Source organism: Phodopus roborovskii, unplaced genomic scaffold (genome assembly GCF_943737965.1).
Source record: "Phodopus roborovskii unplaced genomic scaffold, PHOROB, whole genome shotgun sequence".
In the NCBI taxonomy this organism is placed as follows: Eukaryota; Metazoa; Chordata; class Mammalia; order Rodentia; family Cricetidae; genus Phodopus; species Phodopus roborovskii.
In genome coordinates this window covers 18968987-18988309 of record NW_026126480.1, presented here as the reverse complement: position 1 = coordinate 18988309, position 19323 = coordinate 18968987, and the positions used below count along the sequence as shown (strand labels likewise).

The 19323-nt window shown below is 41.1% G+C and overlaps 1 protein-coding gene and 1 non-coding gene across 7 annotated transcripts in view; one reads left to right on the top strand and one right to left on the bottom strand.

The window, feature by feature from the left end:
- Dennd2b (DENN domain containing 2B) overlaps window positions 1–19323 on the top strand; it is a 178281-nt gene that overhangs the window by 52162 nt on the left and 106796 nt on the right. The gene's annotated exons all lie outside the window — the stretch shown is intronic.
- On the bottom strand, window positions 10332–10435 carry LOC127229005 (U6 spliceosomal RNA). The gene has a single exon (XR_007835094.1). It is a non-coding gene; the product is annotated as a U6 spliceosomal RNA (small nuclear RNA).

The window sequence follows — 19323 nt, the reverse complement described above, 5'->3', positions numbered from 1 at the left end:
AGGTAGAATAACATTTGGGAAATTGTTTTGGCAATCTAAAGAGTGCTTAATAAAGTGAAATCCCAAGGACTATGAAGGGCCTACAGAGGCTTGTATGTGAACCTTAAAATATGTAAAAGAGGTGGGCATTTGGGAGGAGATAATAGTCCATTAGAACTTACACAGTACATATTTTAAGACCAACTCTGTGTAACAGGGAGACATGGAGGACATAGACCTTGCCTCAATGCCTATAATAAAGAGCTACAAATTAAAACCAAGGTGGGCAGATTCATGAGACATATAGAAGACCTTGTGCTATGTATGCAGTGAAAACAATGATAGGGCTATATTGGGAATATAAGGGTGTAAGGAGCTGCATGGAGCACAAGGGAATTGGTCTTGGCCTTTGGAGGTCACTATTTGGAGAACTCACAACATTTGACTTAATGAGAGAAAGGAAAAGGGGAAGAATATCCTAAGGTACAAAGTGGGACGGATTTGTTTTGTTTTGTGTTTTTGTTTTTTTTAAGACAGGGTTTCTCTGTGTAATAGTCCTGGCTGTCCTGGACATCACTTTGTAGATGAGGCTGGCCTCCAACTCACTGAGATCTGTCTGCCTTTGCCTACCGAGTGCTGGGATTACAGACATGTGCCACCACTGCCCAGCATGATTTCATTCTTAAGGAGAACCATATATTATTTTTTGTTTTGGTGTACCTTATATAGTTTTCATATTTAATAAGATTTCTATTGAAGCATTTAAGTTGTTTTCAGTCTCTCTTCTCTCTGCTAAGATAAAATAATAATCATGTATAAACATAATTTAGTACTTTTAATTTTGTTAATGCTCTGTTTTGGTGGGAGAGGATATTTGAAAGGAAGGAAGGAAGGAAGGAAGGAAGGGAGGGAGGGAAGAGAGGAGTGAGGGAGGGAGGAAGGGAGGAAGGGAGGAAGAAATCATGCCTCATAGAGATCGAAGTAGCTGGAGAGAACTGAACAGTTAAGAGCACTTGTTGCTTTTCCAGAGAATTCAACTTTTGTTCCTAGCACTCATGTCAGACAGTTCAGAACCAGCTCCAAGGTGATTGGATGTTGGCACCCACTCATGTGGCATACATACACACACACATACATGGCAAGACTTGCCCAAAATAGACTACTAGTAGTCTCTCCCTTCTTTCCTAACTTATTTTCTTTCTTTATATTTTGAGACAGGAATAGACATTGTTCCCTGGCCTGGAACTCAGAGATCTGGCTGCCTCAGCCACTGTCTTTCAAGTTCTAAGATTAAAGATGTGTACCATCATAGATGGTTTATAATCATGCTTTCAACAAAATTTTGAGTTGTCATTTTGTAGATAGTAAAAAATTAGTCTTTGATATGATTGTGTGATTTTTGATATAACTTTGAATGAGTACAAAGAGAGATGTTGGTATAACAATTTTCTATTATTACTGACTAGTTAGTTACTTAGGTAAGCAGGCTTTCCTATCACTTGTACCTAACTATGAAAGATAATAAACTTCAGATAAAAAAAATTGCTTAATAGTACAAAGTTATAATGTAATTTTTTTTATAATTGCATAAAGGAAGAGAAAATTCAGTCCAGAAGAAATAATAACATACTATACATTTTTTAAAATATACACAGCTTATGTTTAGAGGAGAATTTAAAACTTTGGGCACATAAATATATATTTATAAATTTTGCATTGCAAAGAAGTTTTGTTGGTTGATCAATGAAAGATTTTGAACCATAAAGATTATAATACAATCTGCAGAGGGATTAACAAAAAAATAAAAACTTTAGGGAATGATAAAATTTGTGTTTTTATTTATTTTTCATTTATGAGTGTTTGACTTCATGTATGTTTGTGTACTATGCTGCCTATACAGGCCAAACCCTGGAACTGAACTTGCAGATGGTTGTGACTTACCATGTGTAGTGCCGAATCCCATTTCTCTGCAGCAGCAGCAAATGCTCTTAGCTGTGGAGCCATCTTTCTAGCCCCCAAATTTGTTGTTTAGATGAATGATGGGGTACTCAGATTCCATTGGACCATTTGGATTCACTTAAAAGAGTAATGCTATGGTTTATTTCAAAAGGTAAATATTTATAAATGAAATACTCTATTCTAGTCTTTAATTAAATAAATGTATTATTATGTGAGGTGGGGGTAGGGAGGGTTCATGTGCTACAGCTCATGTGTAGAGCTTTGTGGAGTTGATTCTCTCCTCCTACCTTTATATGGGTTCTGGGATTGAACTCAGGTCAGCAGGTTTGCACAACAAACATTTTAAATGCTGAGCTATTTGACTACCTCTCTTTTATTTCCTTCCCTCCTCTTTCCCTCCCTTCCTCTTTTTTTCTTCCCTTTCTTTTCCTCCTTTTGTTGTTGTTGCTGGGGATTGAACCCAGGGCCTTACATGTACTAAGCATCCACTTTACCACTGAACAATGAATTAAATCCCCAGCCTAGAATTCTAACATCTATAATATAACAGAAAGTACATTTTTGCTACTGTTTATGATGCAAAAGTTTAAATATTAACATATGCATGTACGTGTGTATATATAAGACTATATTGCATATATACATGTATATGTGTGCACACTTATATTTATGGAGGATGATATATTTTATAGTCTTTTAGGGTACATGGTAAACATTTACAATGGAGTGTGATACAGGTACTCAACCAGAAGAAAGCAAAAAATCCCCAGTGTCAGGGACAGACATCAGAGGGGATGCTGTGGGAAATGAATTTTGAGGGGCAATTTTAGTTATTTACGTAAAATAGGGATGGAAAGGAATTCCTGGGAGAGGGAACCATGTCTGAAAAAGGCCTGGAGTTCAAAAGAGACATAACACTTAGGGGTAGTGGCATGACAGGACCCTTGCATGACTTGTAAAAAAGGCTGGAGGCCTGTGGAGGGAGTGCTTGCCAAGGAATGGGTGTGAGAGTGTTAGCAATCCATCGAGGGTGTTTCCTTCCCAGTGGCTGTTTTCCATATTAATATTCCTTTGGGCATCATTACAAATGTAGATATTCTTGTCTATGCTCAGCTGGGGAGGAAAATGAGGCTGGTAAGTCTGTTCCTTTGTAGAGTTGTACCTAGTAGCTGTAAGTGGGCTGAGCTTGGTGCTGTAGGGCACTGGGATTCTCTGGTGACATGCTTGTCATTAAGAGTGCCTACAATTTTGAAATCAAAATTTGGTACCCCTGTGCTAGTAAAGGACCTTTTTTACGTTGTTATTAATATTATTATATTTTGTGTGTGTGAGTGTTTTGCCTGCATGTCTATCTGTGTACTGTGCTCATGCAGTGCCTGTGGAGGCCAGAAGAGGATGATGAATCCCCTTGGAAGTGGAGCTAAAGACAGTTGTTAGCTGTTATGTGTGTGCTGGGAATGAACCTGGCTCCTCTGGAAGGGCAGTTAGTGCTCTTAACCACTAAGCCATCTCCCCACCCTCCCACTTCACCCCAGTGAAGGACTTACATCTCAGTTTGCAAATTTATTTGTATAAGAAGCCTTAACAGAGTTGTTAAAGTTGGATTAAACTCAACAAAGTGCATTTATAAAACCACCTTGATTGTAAACAATTACACTTCATGAGTTTTTCCAGGTCCCCAAACAGGCAGTATATGGAGTTGGTAACTCTCCTGACCTGTCTCTGACACTAAATTCCCCTATTGTAATGGAGAGGAGTGCTATGAGGTAAGGTTGTTTGTAGTCCAGAGTGACACTTTGTTCCATGCATTTGAACATTTTCTCAGTAGAGTGATGAGCCTGAACAGTGTTTGTTTACAGCAGGTTGAACCAAACCCAAAGAACTGATTCAGTACCACACAAAAGCATGGGACAGTTGGATAAGTGCTTTTTCCATACTTTCACACTTTCCAGGATGACACATAAGCCTTGCCCTTAGAGAACCCTGAGCTACCTAATAGTTCATTGTTCCAGCTGGCAAAGGGGAAGTGGGGAATTTATATCACAAAGTAGATGCTCTGGATCTTTGTGAGGAGGTTTGCAAAAGGAACTGAGTGACCAACATGGCAAGGTAAAGAACATTCATTGTACCACTCTGATTTATTTGTTGTGGGAACTGTGTTTGGAGGCTTTTCAACTCCCAGCACTGTTTTCAAAACAGTATCCAGAAAAGCCTAGTGTTGGCTTTAGTGGGATGGACAGGAGATTATGCTGTTAAGTAAATACTGAGTCAGCATAGAGCCCTACTGTGTGCCCTGTGGCATATTGTTTTTTTTTTTTTAAAGAAGTGGTCTATGTATCCAAGGCTGTTCTTGAACTTTTAATCCTTCTGTTTTATTTCCCTACTGTTGGGATTCTGGGCATGTTCCACAACAGTTGGTTTGTGCAGTGCTGGGCATCAAACCTAGGGCTTTGTGGATTCTACTATCTATGCAAATATTTGAAGTACTGAGCGTTAACCCCATCTTTACTTACCTACCTTCCTTCCTTCTTTCCTTCTTTCCTTCCTTCCTTCCTTCCTTCCTTCCTTCCTTCATTTATTTTGGTTTTTCAAGACAGGGTTTCTCTGTATTGCTTTGGAACCTATCCTGGAACTAGCTCTGTAGACCAGGCTGGACTCAAACTCTCAGAGATCTGCCTGCCTCTGCCTCCTGAGTGCTGGGATTAAAGGGATTAAAGATGTGCACCACCAATGCCCGGCTCTTTTTTTTATTTTTATTTATTTATTTTTGTGGTTTTGCACTTTCATTAATCCAATTGTCTCATATTGGTGGAGAAACTTGCCTAAAATCTGGAATTAGAACTTTGGCTCATTTGCTTCCCAAGCCCTTCCACTTTTGATATCTCCTCCTGTTGAAATTATGTGCAATAGATTAGGGATTGTGCTGTCTAATTGTATTAGTTGCCTCCAAATCACTGTGCCTAAAATACCTTCATAGCCTAAGTGACCAAAGGTTTCTTTTATCTCACAGTTTCAGAGGTCTTGGTTCATCACAAAGGGAGAGTGGAACAGACTACTCAGGTCTTGGAGTCTGTTTACATCATAATAGATCAGGAAGCAGAGAGAGAGAGAGAGAGAGAGAGAGAGAGAGAGAGAGGAGAGAGAGAGGAGAGAGAGAGGAGAGAGAGAGAGAGGAGAGAGAGTATGATAAGAACCAGAGGCCCAAGAGAATCTTTTAAGACCCACCCTCAGAAACCTATTTTTACTATGTAGGTCTCACCTCTTAAAGGTTGCATAGCCTCTCAAAATCCAGCTGGGGAATCATTTAAAACGTGAACCAGAGGCTGGGTGGTGGTGGTGCAGCCTTTAATTCCAGCACGTCGGAAGCAGGCCTCTGATGTGTCCCAGGCTCCCATATTAACACTCATTGAGTCCTGTCCATTAGGCAATAAGATCTTTTCCACCTTCTCTCTCCTTCCTTTCTTTACTGGGAATGCAACCTTTGGACTTAATTTCTAACCTATACTTCAGTTGAGACCTTGGGCCTTGTTTCCATGTTTGTTGCTTATAAGTATTGTCTGTGTCTTTGTCAGAGAATGTTTTTTGTTTATTTGTTGCCCTGAAATTTTTAGTTGCAATAGCCCTCCCCCTCTTCCCGACAGAGTTTCTTTGTATTGCTTTGGAACCTGTTCCAGAACTCATTCTGTAGACCAGGCTGGCCTCAAACAGAGACCCACCTGCCTCTGCCTCCTGAGTGCTAGGATTAAAGGCATGCACCACCAATGTCTGGCTTTCCATAATCAATTATTTTCTCTTGGCTAGAACTTTTTATGCTCTCTTTAATCATTCTTCCCCCAAATAATCCTGCTAAATTTCCTTCTAGACTCTATCTTGGTAGCACTTCATTCATAGGTGTAGAACCCAAATTCTAAGTCTCTGCTACCCCTAAAAAAAAACATGGCTTCTTTGGCTTAGCATGTCCGCAGGTTAGCATTCTTTTTTTCTTTTCTAGTCATCCATCTGCCTGTCTGTGCAGTGATCTTCTCTTCCACTTCCTTGTATGCTCTGCTTACCCCTCTCTCACAGCCTTCCAGTCTTCTCTCTGTCAGAGGTCACAGAGGAAATATTTAGTTAGTCTCTGCCAAACATTCTGGCTGTGCTGTTTTCCTTAAACTGACTTGCAGATAAATTGTTTTGCTTCGTCTCCATGCTCTAGTGCAGATGTTTCTCCCATAACAGAGTTATTGTGGTCAGTTGTGGGGGCTTGGTAGACCATGTTTGGAGAATTGGATTCTTAACCTCTGAGCCATCTCTCCAGACCTGAGAATTGGATTCTGATCTCTGCTGTCCTACTAATTTGTGGTTTGATATTATGCAGGGCTCTTTCTGTGTTTCAATTTCCTATTGTCAAAAGTGTCCTTATTTCATTATATGGAAGTTGAGACTTACGGGTGTGAGATGGGAACCTAGAGAGTAAACCTTGTCACCAAGGAATGAGCATAGACATGAGACAGAGAATCATTGCTCTAAGAATAGCTCTTCATTAGTAGAACTGAAAGAGAATTCAGATGACCTATATGAAGATAAAGCTGGACTAGGTAGTTATCTTGAAAAAGTAGAAAGTAAAAAGTAATAAAATAAAGTGACTTGGTTCACTTCTAGAGTGAACTGCTTTGGCCTCCTCTGGTTTGCCCTGGGACCTGTATCTGTTTGTTGTCACCTGGGGATGTAGGAGCCTTCTGTGTATCCAGAATTCCTCTTCCTACCTTCCACCTCTTTCACAGACTCAACCTGGATCTTCACCTAACTTTGATTTTCCAATCAGATGGAGATTGGCCCTTGGAAGTTGGAGTTTGAGGAAATCTTAAGTGTTTGATAACATGCCCAATGTTTCTTGATGCCTCCTTCTGAGCTGCACATGGCTGTGTTCCAAATCTTAGGCTTTGGAGGAGTCAGGATTTGGTTCTAGCAAGGAAAGGGATAGTGTTTGGGGATCCTATTACCAAGAGCTATGAAATAAGAGTAGACTAAAGAGATGAGAGATGCCCCTAAAAACACCAAGGGGCCTTTGAAGAGGAGATGGACGGTTTGGCTTGTGCTTACATAAACCTCAGCTTTCCTTCCCCATGTGCTTGATAACAGAGCTGCTGACAAAAGCAAAGTCTTCGTCTTGTTTGCTTCTGAAATGCCTTGAAATTTAGTCAGGTCTTGCTTCATTTAGACCTTTTTTTCTTTCCCTTCAAAGATTTGCCCTTTAAAGTTTCCTTCACTAAAGAATGAGCAGGACCTTCTAAGGTCTTTTGCTACCCGTGGTTCTTTGTAGGTTGTAAATGGCATAGGAGACACCTGTCTATTCACTTAGTGATGAGGCTGAGGCACCATACTCACTATTGCTACCTTCATCATTCAGAGGCTTTTAAAATGCTGAAACCTGCAGAGAAAGCCAGAGAATTTGGCAGAATAGCTGTGGAGAAAAGATTTATTTACTGGACTCTGTCTACTTTCAAGCTATTCCCCAGTCTTTATTTTCTCTTTTTCCCTAAGACAGTCACCACAGTGCTCATCACACTAATGCTTTTGTAGTCTATAGCCCTGATTTATATCCTGACTCTACCTCACCAATGAGGGTGCCCTTTGGTATACTGAAACTTAACGGAATAGGTGACATTGATCCTTTTCTTCAGGAAGTAGGCACTGTTATCTAGTCAGCTCTAGGAGACTAGGAAGTGAATGCCAATGTGGGTTCTGTAGATGTATGTGTTCATTGTGGAGACTAACAACATCTAGTTGAAGTAATGGTTTGATTTGAGCCTTGATGACAGGCTGTGAGCCTGTCTGGTATGTGGTACTTTGCCCCCATTCCATTTGGTCTCAAGTTGTTTAGGTCAATGACCCAACTGGTAAATGTCATGTAATTCCAGATGTTTCTTAAGGCCAGTCATTTTCTGAGTATCTGTGAGCCTGCTAACTCATCAGTCATAGGTAATTCAGTATTATTTTTTAAATCCCTTACTCCTGCCTCTTTTGGGGGGGCATGGATGTTTTGCCTATATGTATATCTGTGTATTATGTGTGTGCCTGGTGCCCTCAGAGGTCAGAACAGGATATCAGATCCCCTGGAACTGGAGTTACAGATGGTTGTGAACCACCATATAGGTGCTAGGAATTGGACTCTGGTCCTCTGGGAGAGCACCCAGTGCTCTTAGCCACCAAGCCATCTCTCTAACCCGTATTTATCTCACCTTTAGTCCTGTTCTTTCTTTTGAGTTCTTTTCTATCTATTTTGCTTAGTTACTTAAGGAAAGATCTTTCTTGCCTATTGCTCTTTGGTTATGATTATTCTAATCCTGGCTGATAAACGTTATACCAGGAACACTTTTGAAAAGACAGATATTTGGGAATGAAAGTAAATAGTGGGGTACCACAGTGAAGAATGAAATTGTGTCATTTGCTGGAAAATGGATACAACTAGAGAGTGTCGTATTAAGTGAAATAAAGCCAAACTTTGACAAATACTGAATTTTTTTCTCGTTTGTGGATCTTTCATTTTTTATAGATACATAAAACATATAAATATAACATGGAAATAGAAAAACTACTAGGGAAAGAAAGGAGACTAGTAGGAAGAAGATAAGGAAGAATGGGGAAGGTAGGTCAGGTGTATGATAATACTTGAAAAAAATGGAATTTATGAGACCCAAAGCAGCTATGTACAATGAATATATTTGTGCATCTGTCTGTCTGTCTATTCAAAGGAATGAATAGCAGGTAAACTGCACCCATGAAATCTCAATATGGCCACTAAGACAAGCACAATGACATGCCAGTGTGGTTGAGGCAAATCTCACAAGGCTCTACCCCTAGATGAAGGGCTACAGGCATTTAATGACTGCTGAGAGAAGGAGAATCAGTCCTCTCCAGGGATGAGCTCCTGATAACGATTATCCGGGCCAAGTGGTCAGCCCTAAACACATTTACATACAAGCAACACTAAGTGGACTTAACAAGCTGTGTTTATTTTTATGAGAGAATAATAACTAAAGAAGAGGAGGTCAGAAATATGAGAGGGAGTAGTGAGACATAGGAGGAGTTGGAGTGGGGAGAGGGGATGGAAATGGTATAAATACAGTTCTCGTATGAAATTCTCAAAATTAAATTAATAAGATATCGAAATTAGATGGTGTGGGGCAGGACATATATTAGCAGTTAAGAAGGAATACTGATTTTCCAGAGGTCTGGTTGGTTCTCAGAACCCATGTTGGATGGTTCCAACTCCAGGGGTCCAAGGCCTCTGATCTCAGCAGGTACCTATGCTGATGTGCACATACCCATGCACAGACACATAGTTAACAATAACAAAAAAGTTACATAGAAGCTGGGTGTGGTGGTGCATGCCTTTAATCTCAGCACTTGGGAGGCAGAGGCAGGTAGATTTGTGAGTTTGAGGCCAGCCAGGTTTACAGAGGGAGTTCTAGCACAGCCAGGGCTATGTAGAAAGACCCTGTTTCAAAAAAAAAAAAAAAAAGATTTTTAGAAGGTGTAAATTATTAATGTATTAGTGTTGCTCTAGAGAATACCTTTGAAAATCCTGGCAAATGTCCATTGTATGGATTTTTATGTTCTACCTGTTAGTTCTCAGATAGCTAGCGGATAGCTTAGGCTTGTTACTAACTAGCTTTTACAACTTAGATTAACCCATAATTCCTATCTATGCTCCATTGTTATGAGTAGGTTTTCCTGCCAGCCTGGACCCACCGTGGTGCCAGCCCCAAATAACACGCCGAGACTCTGTATTAGATAGATAATGCTGTTGGCCTGTTACTTGTTTCTTATTGGCTAGCTCTGTCTTAATTATTAACCCATTTCTAGTAATCTAAGTACTTCCACGTGGTCTCATCTTACCAGAGAGTAGGCCCAGATCTCTGTTCTCTCCAGTCTCTCCATGCTGACTCCTCCTCACTACTTCCTCGAATCCTACTTGTCTCCGAGTCCCGCCTATCTTGCTTTCCTATTGGCTAACAGTGCTTTATTCATTAACCAGTTTGAGAAACATATTTACAGAATGGTACCTTTTTTCAGCATGGCATGTTCATCTGATTCCTCTGTGTCTGGCTGGTGACTGTACCCTCCTTCTTCCCCTCATGTTCTCAGTCTGGCTTTCCCACCTTACATCTTCCTGCCTAGCTATTGGGCAATTGACCAATATTAAACCAGTGAGAGTAATACAAAAGGATTATTCCACAGCAGTCCACCTTTTATTATTTTTATTTTTTAAATTAAGTTAAAAATCTTTTGAGTCTCATGTTGGCCTCCTATTTGGTATGTAGCTGAGGCTGACCTTGAACTTTTGATCCTCCATCTTCTGAGTGCTGGGATTATAGGCATATACTACCTCTTTAAAACAAAAAACAAAAAAAACTATGGCATGCCTCGTGAATTTGCTGACATCCGTATGCAGAGGACATACTAATCACCTGTGTATCTTTCCAGGTTTAGTTTTTGTTCTGCAGTAGCAAGCATCCAGCTCTATCTTAAATCAACCTGTCCTTCCTGCACTATTGTGTGAGATCTGTAAGCACTATGTAATTTTATATCTTCTTGCTAGTATTTTCAGAGATGTTGCTTTGTTTCTTTATTACATATAGATCAAATTTCAGCCATGTTTTTCAGTAATGAGTTTGTCTGGTCATTCAACCATCACGTCTAATGTGTATGTTGCCATTTTATAAAAGTGACTGATGGAGTAGTGTTCATGAAAACAGTTCATTCACTCTCTTGACTCTATTCCTGTTGTTCAGAGAGGAAGGAAAGTACTTCCAAAGGATTCTGAGAGTAAGATAAGGAAAGCTTGACCTTTCCTTTGAATCAGAGTCTCTAGGCTGGAGATGATGGAGCTAGCCATGCTTAAATTTCCCTCAGCTCTTTCCTCCTCTCCCTGAGTGTCTTTTCAGGACAAAGCTCCTCTTTGAAAATTGTGATCTGACTATGGTAGGATGATGTTCTTCAGACATGCTTAGTGGAGAGAATGGACTTACCCCCTCCTATTTTTGATGAGGAGACAATCTGAAGCTGAGTACATAATCTACACAGAATACATGCTGCTCACATAGGCAAACCGAAGATGACCTGGTGCTGTATGTGTAACCTGCAGCATCTCCTTGTGGAATGAAAAGTCAGGAAAAGAAAACTGTGTTTGAATAAGATTCCAAAGTGTACTGTGCTTCAGGTGACCAAAACTTCCTGTTAGGATGAGAAAGTTTGTCCAGATGTTCCTGCTGGGGATTGGCCTGTGTCCTATCTGTTGTTCCAGAGAGGTACAATGTAGCTGATTTTATCTCTCTTCGCCCTTCTTTCTATGGGCTCAGGATGTTCTTTTTGAATTCTTCTGTAGCTTTGACTCAGGAAAAGCAGCATGTATTTGGGGCTAGGGTTGTGAGTAAAATCTGTGGCTAGAGACCAGGGTGAATCTTACACTTCTCCTCAGTCACAAGTCCTTCAATCAAAAGGCTCCATTTGCAACAGGTTAGAGACTGCAGAGCAAGCTGTGGATCTTTATTGTGTAAATTTGAGGCGTGGATGGGTGAAATCCAGAGCCCTGAGGCAAGCATGTGTCAACCAGAAAGATGACATCTGCTAGTTTGCTGGTGCTGCTCTAAGGGGAGAGTCCAGGTGCTTAGCCACCTTCCTGCATGTGGGGTGTCTGGAGCCACTCCTAGTTCTGTCAGCCATCAAGTCCTCTGTCTGGAAAAAGCTTTGTCTAATTTTGCCTCCTGTTATCTCCATGGAACTGAAATGGAAATTTTTGTGGTGAGAACAAACCTTTGAGGACTAAATAGACTAGTGTGAGATCTTGTGTGCTTTTTGTGACTGTGCTAAAGAGCTGCTTACCCTTGTGATACGAGGTATCTTATATGAAGTATGAAGGGGAAGTGTCTGAAATCCTTATTAGGAATTGCCTTTTCCCAGGAAAGGAGAGCAGTCTTAGATTTGATTAATTTTTCTTTATTTAATTCTCCCTGTGTGTGGAAGGGAGAGCTGGTCACCTGTGTGCATATATGTGTGTGGTAGCCGGGAGTTAGCATTTGGTGTCTTCCTCAGTCACTTAACTACCTAATTTTCTGAAATAAGGTCTCTCATCAACCCTGGAGTTCACTGATTTGGCTAGATTGGCCTTGAGCTCCCAGTATTCTTGTCTCTGCCTCCCAGCTCTGGGATTATAGACATGTGCTGCTATGCCCTGCCTGCTTTTTACATGGGTGCTGGGGATCTGAACTTGGGTGCTCAGGCTGGATTAGCAAGTACTTTACCAACTAAGCCATCTCTCTAGCCCTGATTTAAATCATTTATATATTAATATCATTCAATGGCTTAATATTCAGCATAGAAGAGGAAAGCATAACTAATGACTTCTTTTTTGTATTGTGCTCCTGCCCCCATGTTTATCTTCCAACAGAGCCACTTAGTGCCATACTTTGGGAAAGGCATGTGTGCAGAATGATCTCTCTATTCAGCCTTGCTATGTGCAGACTTCTAGGTACTGTAGTAGGGATTCTTAGGAAGCCTACAGCTAACATTAGGACTGCAAGAAACATTACAACTTCTGAGGCAACAAAGAGGCCAGAAGAGTTGGAGCCAGCAAAGCCTAACTACTCACCAGTTTTGTTTTCCTGTCAGATGTTGGGATTTCCCTCTGGTTCCACCTGTTTCCCTTGGCTCACATTCAAGCATGACTACTGCTTACTCAGAAGGTACTGGGGAGAAGCTCAGGTATATTCCGTCTGGGTGTCTTTTTTTTTCTTCCTTTGGTCTTTCAGATCTGAGGATTTTTCCATCATAGCCTCTGAGGTACCAAAGTGCTTGTTCTAAGCCCAGTGCTAACACGGACCTGGGAAGCTGTGGGTAAAGTCTTGGTTTCTTTCTTATTCAGGCATTTCTCAGAAGCCATCTGCATTCCTTTCTGCCTAACTTTGCCCTGGGATTGTGTGGGTATAGTTGCTTCCTGCTTCTATGATGTGGAATGTTAAAACAGATCTGTGGAGACTAACTACTGAAGGGGACCAGAGCAGTTGAAGGTAGAATGACCTATTCTTGTAATTCTGGAGCTTGGAGTTATCTTCATGGAGATGTAGTATTGATTATTCTTTTGGGAAGAGGATCTCACTAAGCAGCCCAAGCTGTATTCAAGCTTATGGTCTTCTGTATTAACTTCTTGAGCGCTGGGATTAGAGTAATGTGTCATTGTACTGGGGCTCAGAAAGGGGCTCAGTATTAGTTCTCTCTAAAACATTCCCAGTTTGCTTGCTTTTCTTCCTGTCATTCTGAAAGGGATAGGGTGGAGAGCAAGGGCAATGAGCAATTTCCTATGATCTTTTGAACTTAAGACTGGTACTGCAGATGCATTTTATGAGAAGGAGCTGAGAAGCAGGTATGAGGGTGTCTCTGGCTCTAACATAACTGAGGTCCCACCAGTCAGTGTTTACACTCTGTAAAGTTTTTGTAAGTACCCCCTTCCATTGTAGGAAGGTGCTACTTGGGTTCAGAATATTTGGGGAGCAGCATTTGTTCCTGAAAAGTAGGAAGGGCCCAAGAAGACATTAAAAACATGGATAACTGGAGGGATGAGGCTGAATGTGGAGAGTAGGGATAAGACCTTCTAAAGAACTGGAAAGCGTAGTAAATTTGGGGGGAATGGTGTATGCTGTCTGAAAAGTGGGTAAGTGGGGATGCGTCCAGAGTGAACTGAGGCCAGAAGCCATGAGGTTTGGGAATGCTTGCTTGTACCTACACTGCTGAGTGCCTTGGTCAAGAATGCATCCCTCTGGGAATAGAGTTGACCCTTTGCTTGACCTGTACCCATCATATGCCTATGTGATTCTGGCTTGTAAGGTTCTGGCAGAATTTCACAGGGCAGAACTATTAGGTTTGAGGGTAGACTGGTCAGCCAGATTTTTGGCTGCCTTAATGATGAGAACCTTCTTGGTAGCTGCCAATCCTTGCTGACTTGGTCTATGAAGGTTTTTTGCCTTTGTAAGGTACATAATTCTTTTCACACATGTCCTACATCTTTGGGGTTTAAAAAGCAGGCTTACACCCAGGTGTGCTGGTGCACGCCTATAAGGTAGCGCTTAATGGTACTCAAGCAGGCGAATCGTGAGTTTAAGGCTAGATAGACAAGGTAGTATCAAGCATGACCTACATAAGGAGATTTTGTCTTAAAAAAATAATAAGGATTAGAAAGATGGCTCAGTGGTTAAGAACACTTGCTGAGGACCCTAGGTTTGATTCCTAGCCCCACATGGTGTCTCACAACCATCTGTAGCTCCAGGTCCAGGAGATCTGATGGCCTCTTCTGATCTCTGCCAGCACCAATCACACGTGTGTTGCACCTACAAACATGTAAGCAAAACATACATGAATAAAATTGACAAGAATTTTAAAAGATGGGGTGGTTAGTGGTGTATCTCCAGTAGTAGAGGGCTTGTCTAGCATTTATGAAGCTCTGGGTTGTATCCCCAATACTGCATAAACCAAGTGTAGTTGTGTATGCCTGTAATCTCAGTACTGAGGAAGTGGAAGAGGGAGGATCAGAAGTTCAGGGTCATCCTCATCTTTATAGTAAGTTTGAGGTCATTCTTACCTACATGAAACCTTGTAGTAAGGGGCTTAATTTGAAACAGAACAAACTCAGGGGCCTTCATCTGAAATATGTATTGGAAGACTCCTACTAGTCTTGGCTCTCCTCATCTCTTTCTTCCCTTTCTCTTCCCAACATAGTCAAACATTGTAAGCATCTGTCACTATCAGGTAGGCCCATCAGGATGTTAAGAATAAAGCTAAGTATAACTGTCTACACGTTGTTTGGAGTGCTTGGGCTCATCTGTAGAGCCATCTGCAATGGGCCTTTCCTCCAAAGACTGGGTGAAAGTGGTGAGGAAAGGATAAGAATATACTTCAAGATCAGGATAGCATTGAGTCCATATTCCCTTCTCCCTCCTGTGCTTTCAGCATCATCATTGTTGATGGTCAAGTGTGGAAAGAGAAAAATAATACCTTGCTGTGCAGTCTTCAAGCAGTCAAGCGTTTACTGACTTTCTCAGCTTAACCTACAGTGTAATGCAGATAGAATATAAAACTTGGATTTTGGCAAGAGGGCATTTATTATCCATCCAGAGAGACAATAGTTGTTAAACAAAGAATATCCAGGTGGGGCAGATTCCCAACTGCAAGTCTCCATCCTTGCCTCTGCCCGTCTTTTCAGTTTTTTCTGGTTCTCTGATTCTCAGATTGATACTGGCCCTGCTTCTGCTGGCTTTGTTTGGAGAAGCCTAGAATCTAGAAGGGAACATTATTTAATTAAAGCCATAGTCATCTGATAACTCTTGGGTGTACACAGAGTCAAACCTTACTTAACCTTGCTGAATTTTGAGGAAAATGCTTTTCTTCTCAGGCCCTGTGGCCTTTTCCTCAGAAGACATGTATCATACATTACTGACAGCAGATGTTATCTGTGTTGATGGTAGACTATAGTCTTCTACTACCTATAGGACTGAAATGGTTGACTTCCTTATCTGGTGCAGTTTGAAGTGAGCCAGTGATCATGTGTATGCTGTGGAGTGACATGGCTCGGGATGGGGAAGGCTTGTGTGTCATTTGCTGTGTCGCACACAGCGATTGTGTTCCCAAAGAAAGAAACCCCCAAGCACTGAAGGAGTGAAGGCTTTCTAAACCCTTTCTTAACCTTCAGTAGTTCAAATGGTATGGCATATGTTCTTTCACCTCTCTTTGAGTAATGCCTAGGAATTTCCCCCAACTTGCCATTCTCACAGCCAAACTTGTTTGCACATGTTTCTGTACTTCAGAATCTTGTGCTAGTTACTCTTTCCTGTGCTTCCACACCCATCCCTTCTTCTTTCATCATCTCATCTACATTTCTTTCCTTGCATCCTGGAGTCTTATTTTTTTTTTTTCTTCTATTGCATAGGTATCTCTGTGTTGAATGCTAAGTAAGCAGACATATTTGTGGGCATCTTTTACACAAAGAAAAACTAGCTCAGTGTCCAAAAATAGGGTATATAGGGCTAGAGACATGGCTCAGTGGCTGAGAGTGCTGGCTTGCTCTTCCAGAGGAAGAGTTCAGTTCCCAGAATCCCTGTCAGGTAGCTCAGAGATGCCTGTAAGTCTAGCTCCAGGGGATATGACACTTCTGCTCTCAGCAGGCACCAAAATAAATGCTTGCATATTCACACATATAGATACAGACACATACATATAAATAAGAATTAAAATAGGATATATTCAGTGTATGCAATGATAAGAGCTAAGTTTTTGCTGAGAAAGTTCTAGGTTTCTAACTTTGAGATGAGGGGACAAATGACTTTAAAAACATCATCTTTGGAGCTGGATGTGCTTTAATCCTAGCACTCATGAGGTAGGCAGATCTCTGGAAGTTTGAGGTCAGCTTGTCTACATAGATAGTTCCACGCCAGCCAGGTCTACACAGTGAGACCCTGTCTCAAAACATCAATAACAAGAGCCAAAATAAAACCTATAATTTTCTATTTTAGTACAGTGACATATAATTAGTACAGCATTAATCTACAAACCAGGGCTGTCTTCCATGTTCCCAGGATAAGAACTGGCCTTTTTCCTGAATCTTTACAAGCATTTTGTACTCTTACTTCTGGGAGAGAAGTTGGCTTGTACACATCCAGACAATGCCTGAAGAGGCTGCAGGGCTGCATTCCTGCCCTCTAACGTTTCAGACACCACATTTAAACTTCTGTCCTTGCTCACAGACAGCTATCAGATAGCAGCTTAGTATAGAAGGTTAAAGATCCACAAGAATTCACTGTGATAGTTAAAAATATCATGTGATTGAGACCATGGTGAACCATGGTCCGAAGAGACAGTGGTATGAATTGTTCAGATTCTTGAGCAGCTCAATGTCCTTGATAAAACTTGGAAGCCCCAATTGGGACACATGGGAGTAGCAGAAGGGACAGTTAACTCAGCTGTTCCTTCTTTCTGGAAGAGGTTTTTTATCTCACCATGCCTTGAGTTTCTCCTGAGACAACTGCTCAGGTACAGAAATGGTTCTCTCTCTGCCTTCTTGTTTTTCAGTATTTACAGCTTTCGAGTCAGACATGTTATTGTACCTCTTAGTGTGAGGAGCTCTGCTGTCTTGGTTTTTCTCCTTCTTAATAAATGTACCTCAATGTTATTCAAAATTCCATTTATCCCTAGGAACAAAATATGGTGTCTCTTAGAAACATTTTTAAAAAAAATTACATTTACTGGGGGCCAGAGAGTTAAGCCCTGGGGGCCCTGGTTCAGTTTACATGGCAGCTCACAACTATCTGTAACAACAGTCCTAAGGGATCCAACACTCTCTTCTGGCCTCCAAAGGTATTAGACATGCATGTGTTTGTAGATAAGCATGTAGGCAAAACACTCATACACTCTAAAAAGGAGAAATGTGTATATGTATATGCATGTATGTGTGCACGCATACTATGCCACTGCCTGTCTATGGGGCTCAGAGGACAGTTTGTGGAAGTCAGTTCCTACTTGTACCTTGACAGCACAGAAACATCTTTTCCTCCCTCCCTCCCTCCCTGCCTTTCTCCCTCCCCTTTTTCAAGAAATGGTCATAAATGTAGCTCAGGCTAGTCTAGACATTGAGATCCTACCTCAGCCTACCAAGTGCTGGATTGTACATGTATACTATCAGGCCCAGGCCCAGCTCTTGAAATACTTTTTTTGTTTTGTCATTGGTGGTGATCAAACCCAAGACCTTATACATGCTAACCAAGCACTCTACCATGTAGAAGTGTAGCATCTGACATTTGTAATCCCAGTGCTGGGAGGTAGAGTCAGGAAGATCTCTTGAGCTTATGGGCTAGCCACACAAGGAGCAGAATCAATGAGTTCCAGGTTGAATGAAAGACTGCCAAATAAATAAATAAATAAATAAATAATGACACCTGACTGCTACCCACACTTGCTTGTTTTACCTTGTGCACAACACACATTGATGTATCACAGAAAGACAGGGAGCACACGCAAGTGTGAGCACATGAGTGCTTAGTAGGTCCCTTGGAGAATATCTAGTCTAGATTGCTTTTGATGTGGAAGGAAAAGCAGTATCCCTCTGGGAGATAAGGACTTGCTCAGGATCTTACAAGCCTAGCAAGCTGATGCGAGGATTAGGCTCCAGTCTATATATTCTTTACTTTCCCCCTCTTACTACATTGTCTCTTGCTTTTATTTTTTTCCTTTTGCTGATACTGAGAATTGAACTTTAAGTCTTCACAAATGATAGGTGAGCATACTACCTTTCAGCTACAGCCCCTTGGCCTTCCATACTAATACTCATTAATAGAAAAGGGAGAACATAAAGTCTCTTAAAGACTCAGCTGGGAATTGCAGCCATGTTGTCTTTAAAGAAATATATTGGGGCTAGAAAGATAGAGTAACAGATAAAGGTGCTTGCTATCAAACCTGATAACCATAGTTCAATCCCTAGAATTCTTATGGTAGACGAGAACTGGCCCACAAGAAAACATAAATAGTGGCTGGAGAGATGGTTCAGTGGTTAAGTGTACTAGCTACTCTTGCAGTCCTATTTCTGGCACTCACAGGGTGGCTTACAGAACATTTGATACCCTCTGCTGGCCTGAATATGCACATAGTGAACAGACATATATGCATGGAAAATAAAAATAATTTAAAAAAATAAATGAGTAAACAACAATTAAAAACAAATAAATGCAAAGAGAGATATAAGAAAATGCGATGCCCATTTTTAGTGTCCCAATCTAGATTTTGATTATCGTATCCTCTATAAAGTATAAGTGGATATGTATTCTCTTTGTACAGGGCAAGCCCACCTAATTCATTGCTGTGGAGGACAACTGCTTCGTTTTGCTTCTCTGGTGAGTCTTTTCATTTTTCCATTTATCCCTCAAACATTGATTGCCACAATGAATGAGCTGCTAAAGTCCTTGCACCTGTGTGGAGACAGGTGTTCAAGTCATGATGATAAAGTACATACGTAGAACGGGCATCCCTGGACTGCTGTGGTCTCTCAGAAGAGATCAATTTTGCCAAGAAATGGAGAGTCATTTCACAAAGGAGGTGTCCTTGAGGTAGGCCTTGAGGGCAGTAGGATTTTGTGAGTGTGGGAAGGAAAGGCAGCCAGACAAAGTAACACCATGAGCAGTAGAGGGTGGGAGAGAAATGTGTGGGCAGTTACCACAGCACCGGTTAGATGTAGTGTCATGGTGTGCCTACAGTGGATAGTGGCATTAGGGGAGGCGTGGGTTGGAAATACATTGGTTCTTCACTGTTGACTGTTGAGTGAAAATATAGGAAACAGAGTTTCAGATTTTGGAGACAGTGTATCTT